Genomic DNA, 6,726 nt, shown 5'->3' with positions numbered 1-6,726 from the left:
CTCGCCCGGAACATTAGCTGGAGAGGCACCAGCACCCCTCCCGACCCCACTGAGGGACAAGGGTGTTCAGAAAATGGATGGATGGATGGATATTTGCACATTGTTTCCAATTTAATATCAAGAAAAATTGATATAAATAAAATGATTAATTATTAAAATAATAGTCAGCTAATTTGGTAATCAATTAATCAGTAACTGCAGTATTGACTCAAAAAGTTTATTTGACTGTAAAAACAACCATTCAGATGGAATTAAATCAAAACTGAACAAAAAATCTATAATTTTACATTAAAGATTAAATAAAATCCGGTTTGTAAATATTTTCTACCCAAAACTCATTAAGCTACAGTTTTTAGGTCATCAGGTTCAAATTATGTAAAAAAAAAATTCTTATTAAGCACCAATTATTAATTGATTAATTGAAAACATAATCAGCAGATCAGTTCTACACTGTATTGATAAACATTGATAAAAATGTTTATTCTGTTATTTTTTTAGAAGAAACATAAATATTTGCTTATTTGCATCTTTTATTTCTAATATTGTAGAAAAAGGTTTGAGTGAAACATCTTCAAAATGTGATTTTTATCAGATTTAGTTACTTAAATAGTTTAAATGTCATTTTGTTGTGAAAGTTAAATTCTGTTATTCAATGAAAAAAAAATTTAATCTGTATTTCTATTTTCTTTTTTTAAACTTGAGTTTGTGATTTTTCATCCTAATGAGCTGCAGATCTCTGCTTTAGTCCAACTGACCTTCATCGCTGATGAAGACTCAGAAAACTCCTGTTTGTATAAACTGTGACTCTGCATGGCTTGTCGGGCTTTAATTGTTCCCTCTGAGGTTGAAAGTATTTGTGTGTAAAGATGAAATAAAGCTTCAGTCTCTGAGAAGCCGAGTCCTGCTGGTGGATTTACTGCTGAACAGATGAAAGTCTGGAGCTGAACGAGTCGCTGAAGAGAATCTGAAGACCTGAAGCAGCCACCAATCCTCTGATCGACACTTTTCCTCTGCAGATTTTTTCAAAAAATTTAAGTGTAAAAATTTGAATTTTAAAGGATAAATTTACACCGAAAACATTATTTTTTTGTATTGTGCAGTAGCTCAGAGGAATAAGAAGTGGACTGGGAGTCTGCAGGTTTGAGTCCTGAACTGTAACAATTTTACTTTAATCAAAACACAGAAAGATGGACTCAAACCAACAACCTTTAGATAAGCAGCCTGTCAAACTCTCTCCAGCACTCACTCAGCTACACTAAAATCCTTTTCTTATTTATATTTGTCTTCTATTTCTGAGGAATTTGGGGCCGGAGTGGCATCAACTGTGACAACTGAAGGCTTGGCTTCAGAATCGTCTACTCCAGGAGAAAAAGGTCAAAGGTCAGGATCTAGAACCCACAGGTCCAAAGTGAGCTGCTGTGTCTCGGCAGGAAAAGCAGAATCCAACATTTTTACTGCTCAACATGTTCAGAACAACAACGGAGGAGATCTGGAACCATTTACTCCACATTTCACTTCAGATCCACTTTTTCTTCTTGGAAACTTTTTACTCTTTATTCATCCTCACAATGTGGGAAACTTAAGATCATTGACACACACAAAAAAAATATATAAATCTTCCATCCAATGTTCAGTTTGAAATCTGTAAAAATAAAATCTGACTAATTGTTTACTTTCTAAAGCTTCTTAGTGCTCTTGAAATAAGACTAAACTAATTTACAAGAAACTTCTCAGAAAATTGTAGAAGCTTGTTTTAAGGCACTGGCTGATTATTTCACATTTTGAAAGATGGCAGCTGATGTCCATGATGAGCAGGAGCTCAGCGCTTTAAGAAATGGATTTGGGTCCTGCTGGTTGCTGGTTCAATCCCTGAACGGCACTGAGTTTAGCTTCATGTTTCCTTTGTTTAAAGCAAACCAGAGCAAGAAGCTTCTGGACTCAAACCAATAACATTTAGATAAACATCCTGTCGCTTGTCTTGTTGTGTTTCACCTTTTGGCTCCAGAAGCAGAACCGTTTGCTTGTCCACATGTTCACCTTCAGATCAATAAGATTTTTACAATAATTTATTACAGACAGATGTCATGTTCAGCTGCACATTTTGTTCTTCTCCTGAGAAGTTTTTTTTAAAACTTTTTATTCATCCTCATATTTTAGAAATTAAATTTCTATTATTGAAAGTAAAGAAGAAAAGTATGTTTCTCCAATTTGTTCTAATGTGAGTGAAGAAAGAAAGTCTGCCAGCGACTCGTGCTCCCGTCGGTTTTTATTTTTCTGAAAATTTATGAAACCTAAATGAAGTGGATAAAAAAATTTTAGATTCGCAAAATAGTTGGAAATTGAGTTTTTACTTTTTTGGAAAGAAGAAGTGACATTTTAAAGGCATTTAACTCCAGGAAATCAAACATTTAAATCAAAAGAAAAAAACAAAATAAAATAATTTTCCATATAGAAATTTTACCTGTGGATTTTGGAGTAACTGGGTCAAACACCGGCGTCATCTTGTGATGTCATCAAGCTGTAAACGACGAGGCGGATCACAGAAGAGGAGAACTGAGGATTTCTGTGAAGATTAGATCGATTTACCTTCAGTTTGAAGGAAGAAACTGGAGGGAGTGATGAAGATGAGGGAGTGATGAAGAGGAGAGACCGATGAAGAGGAAGGAGCTGCTTCTACTGAAGGAATGAAAAACTATTTTTAGGTCAAATAGTTCAGGAAGAAACGACGACTTCAGTGTTTCTGGTTAGAGTTGCAGGTGGACATTTGAATCCTCCAAACCTGAATGTCATAAAGATTATATGACATTACTATATTCACAAACCTATGAATATAATCATTATTTATCTTTAATTCTGGTTTCATTCAAACTGTTCTGTTACTCTGGAGTAACTGGTTCTGGTTCTGATTGTGACCCAACATGTTCTGATGATGGGTTCAGTAAGCAGCCTTCCTCATCCTCTCATTTCCAGGTCTTGATGAATGGATGAAGATTTTCAATCAGCTCTTTAGAGACATGATTCTGGCTGACAGATCGGACCGGAACCGTTTTAATGTGGTTCCACTAAAATCCACTTGGTTCTGTAAATGAGCTTATCAAATATTGTCACTGGACCAGAAGCAGCAGCTGGTCAATCAGAACATCAACATTCACCAGAATGATCTGACCTGAAGCTTCATTAAAAACCTCCATCATGTGACCTGAAGGCCTCTGATTGGTCGCCTCTAGTGATGTCATCAGAGGTTGTTTGTTGCTCTGCAGGAGACAAACGGAGCTTTTCCACCGGATATTTTTCGGGGCTGGCTCTGCTTTTTAGGGTCCTGCTTCGGAGCAGGGCCAGCCGGGCCGGCCCTGGTTTGGTGGGTGACGCAAGCTTCGCTGCTGCTCACTGATTGGCCGAGGGTGTGGACACACGGAGCAGCGACGAGAGAAGAAAAATGATGGCGCAATGTTTGAAACTCGCTGCAACATGGAAGTGATGAAAGATACAAAGAAGCCATGAACGGGCTGTTTTGCACGTACGACGTTGACGTCACATCTCCATGAGCCAATGCGGCTCACTTGTTTCCGCTTTGAGTTACCATGACAGCTAGAAAAGACAAAAGTCGTATTTCAGGCGCATAAAAAGCAATACTATGAACATTGTTGTCTTCCTAATATAATGGGCTTTTAAGTTTTCATTAATTTCCAAGCGATCCTGAATTAAGAAGATGGCTTGTAAATATCTGTCGCTACCAGCTAACGCCGCACAGCAAAGTTTGCAGCCTTCGCTTCACTCCGGATCAGCCTAAAACTACCGGGGATACGGATGGTAAATAAAGGAGCCTCCCTGAGTTATTTCCATGGAATCACTTCTATATTCAGCCTGAAAGAGTTTATGGGAACAAGTGAGCAGACCAGAGCCAGAGTCTCTGACACTAACGACAATAAACACACACAGTATACTTGACACTAACGACTTGAAAATAAGATAAATACATTGTCCGTTAGAATGTTTAGATACTTAAATAGCACATTTTACAAGAACAATGTCTGAGAATATTGCCTACTAGCATAAGCTAATGTTAGCCACAAAGTTTAAGAAAGTAAAACTCACCTTTGTGTCAGTGAATGTATAATGAGGCGAACATCTTAAAACCTTTCTCCAGCTTACTTGTTGGGGCTTCGGATCGATGTACATAACTTAATCAAACCATGCAAGCACCTAGTGTAAATAGATCGGAAACAACCGAGCCGCTTTTCCCCGAACACGGAAGCCGATGTGTCAAGAGCCCACTAAAAGATGCCAACTTTTTTCTTTGCAAGTCTGCCAGTTTTGTTTTGTTTTTTTCTTGCTCAAACACAACATGCGCATTTTCTGAAGACACTCAGTTGTACATCACAAATAACTCAATATTGTACAGCATTTTGCCTTCATTTGTTTCTTATCTTTGCGTGAATCTATGTGCTTCAATTGTTTCTCATTTTGTTGTTGCATCTGAGTTTCCCCCGTTGTGAGATAATAAAACATGTTATATGTGAACATATCAGTTCTCTAATCAAATTGTTATGAATTATTAATTGTAGAAGTAAACAATAGTGGTAGTGGTACTTACAAGTTATTACATTTTGTCTTTAATTTACACTATTCCAGTTATTTATAATTCTGTATGTCTGGATGGTTAAAAAAAGTGTTTGCAGATATATACAGTATATATAAATAATTTAATTATTTAAATTAAATAATTTTTAATAATTCCTTCTGTTTATGTAACTTCCATATTAGTTACTTTGTGTTATTCATCTACATTTATGTGCTATAAGCTATAACATCTGATTACTTTTCCCAGGGAGCAGAAGGAGAGCAACATGGCCGACATGATGGAGAACGATGAGGAGAACCATCAGAACAACAGGATCTCCTTCAGGAGGAAGCAGCTACCAGCAGATATGGCAGAGCTCCATGGAGAGTTGAGACAAACAGAAAAATAAAAGTTGTTGTGTCTCAGTGAACAAAGTCTCTATTTCTGCTCACTCCACACATTATTGTATATACTATAGTTTATATGGCATCAAGCTCCTAATACAATCCTCCCAAAATGTGAGGAGCTTTAGCCACAGTGAAAATAACATTACATTACATAAATATTTCATTGAACTTAACATTGTAGATTACCAATGAAGCCATCCGAAACTGAATACGTTATTCAGCAAACCAAACATTTTGACATTATTATCAGGGTTTCTATTAACAAGAACCCTAAATACAAATTATGTTTGTTAGTTTCTAGTTTATACATCATCATTCTATCCACTCACTGTTTATCTGTCTTCCTGGAGAATCTTCAATGTAAGAAAGTGAGAAAATGTGTCCAAAACCTGTAACCTTAATTAGTGATAAATAAGACTGAGTTAAAACTTTAAATTCTTAGTGTCCAAAATGTGAAAACATGGAACTAGAACCAGTCAGTTTGGAAGGAATAAAGCTTTATTTGTTCTCAGTATAACTTGGACAACAAATTGTTAATGCACTTCAACTCTGTTAGAACATCAGACATTTTTTAATCAGAAATGTTTCATCAGCATTTTGAGCTCATGTGATTCCTGCTCCAGAAAGGTGAAGGTCTCTGGACATCCTGAAGGTAAACACCGACCAGCAGTCAGGAAGACGGACACTGATGAGGTCCTACAACCCAAAGGCTGCAGGAAGAACCACGATGGTCTGCAGTTTACCAACATCTGAAAACACACTGGAATATATTATGAATTAATTCTGACATTTTTAAGTTATTTGCAACATCCTGACTAACATTAGCTCATGTATATTTGTCACACAGTGGAAATTTGTTTTTACTTTTTAAGTGTGGTTTTTATTGTTGAGTGTTTTCGCTGCATGTTTTGTTTTTTATTCACTGTGGACTCCGAGAACTAACAGCCGATGCCAGTCACCTGCCCGGGGTGGGAGTGCCCGTAGGCAGCGTACCTGGAACCTGCAAGACGCTGGCAGTGGATTTTAAAAGGCAGAGGACTTCGCGGAACCCAGGAAGGTTCGTGACGGAGGACTGCGACCCCGAACGAGCCAGTTGTTGGCAGCAGAGGATACAATCAGTGGGAACGACGTGTCGGACCGTCAGCGGGCAGAGGGGGAACTCTGCCCTGGTCAGACGCCAGCGGGCGGCGCTTTACGCGGAGCAACTAGAGTGGCTGGGGCCGCGACTACAGGCTGGACGGAGCGCAGGATTCGCCGTCCTAACCGGATTTTGTGGATGTTGGCCCTCTTGGGCGATTTTAGTTTGTTCTGATTTGAACATTTTAATATTTTTATTGTCATTTTTCACAAAAAGAAAACGGAGCATTTTATTCCGTTAGGGAATAAAAAACTAACCAATTGAATTGTCCTCCCTTGGTGTTGTGTTACTGTTTCCCTCCTTGTTGTCTGAGAACCCGGGGTTATCAGCTGACGTTAAGCTGGACTCTGACATATTCGGCACCATTACAAGTTTTATAGTAGTTTAATACAAAAACCGTCTGAGCCACCAGCTTTCCTCCCACTGTCACATTTTCTTTTAGTCTCAGAAAAATCACAATCAGGCTATAAAAAAATAGCTCAGCTCTCTCTTCTTCTTTTGTATCAGAAAAACAACTCGCGTTAGGTCGCATGTAACGAAACAACACATAGCGGTTTATATGTGGATTTTTCTTCAACCACCAGGGGGCTCTTTAGCAGGAAGTGTGTCCTGTAAACTGT

This window comes from Poecilia formosa, unplaced genomic scaffold, assembly GCF_000485575.1.
Source record: "Poecilia formosa unplaced genomic scaffold, Poecilia_formosa-5.1.2 Scaffold606, whole genome shotgun sequence".
Classification (NCBI taxonomy): Eukaryota; Metazoa; Chordata; class Actinopteri; order Cyprinodontiformes; family Poeciliidae; genus Poecilia; species Poecilia formosa.
This window is presented reverse-complemented; position numbering follows the sequence as displayed.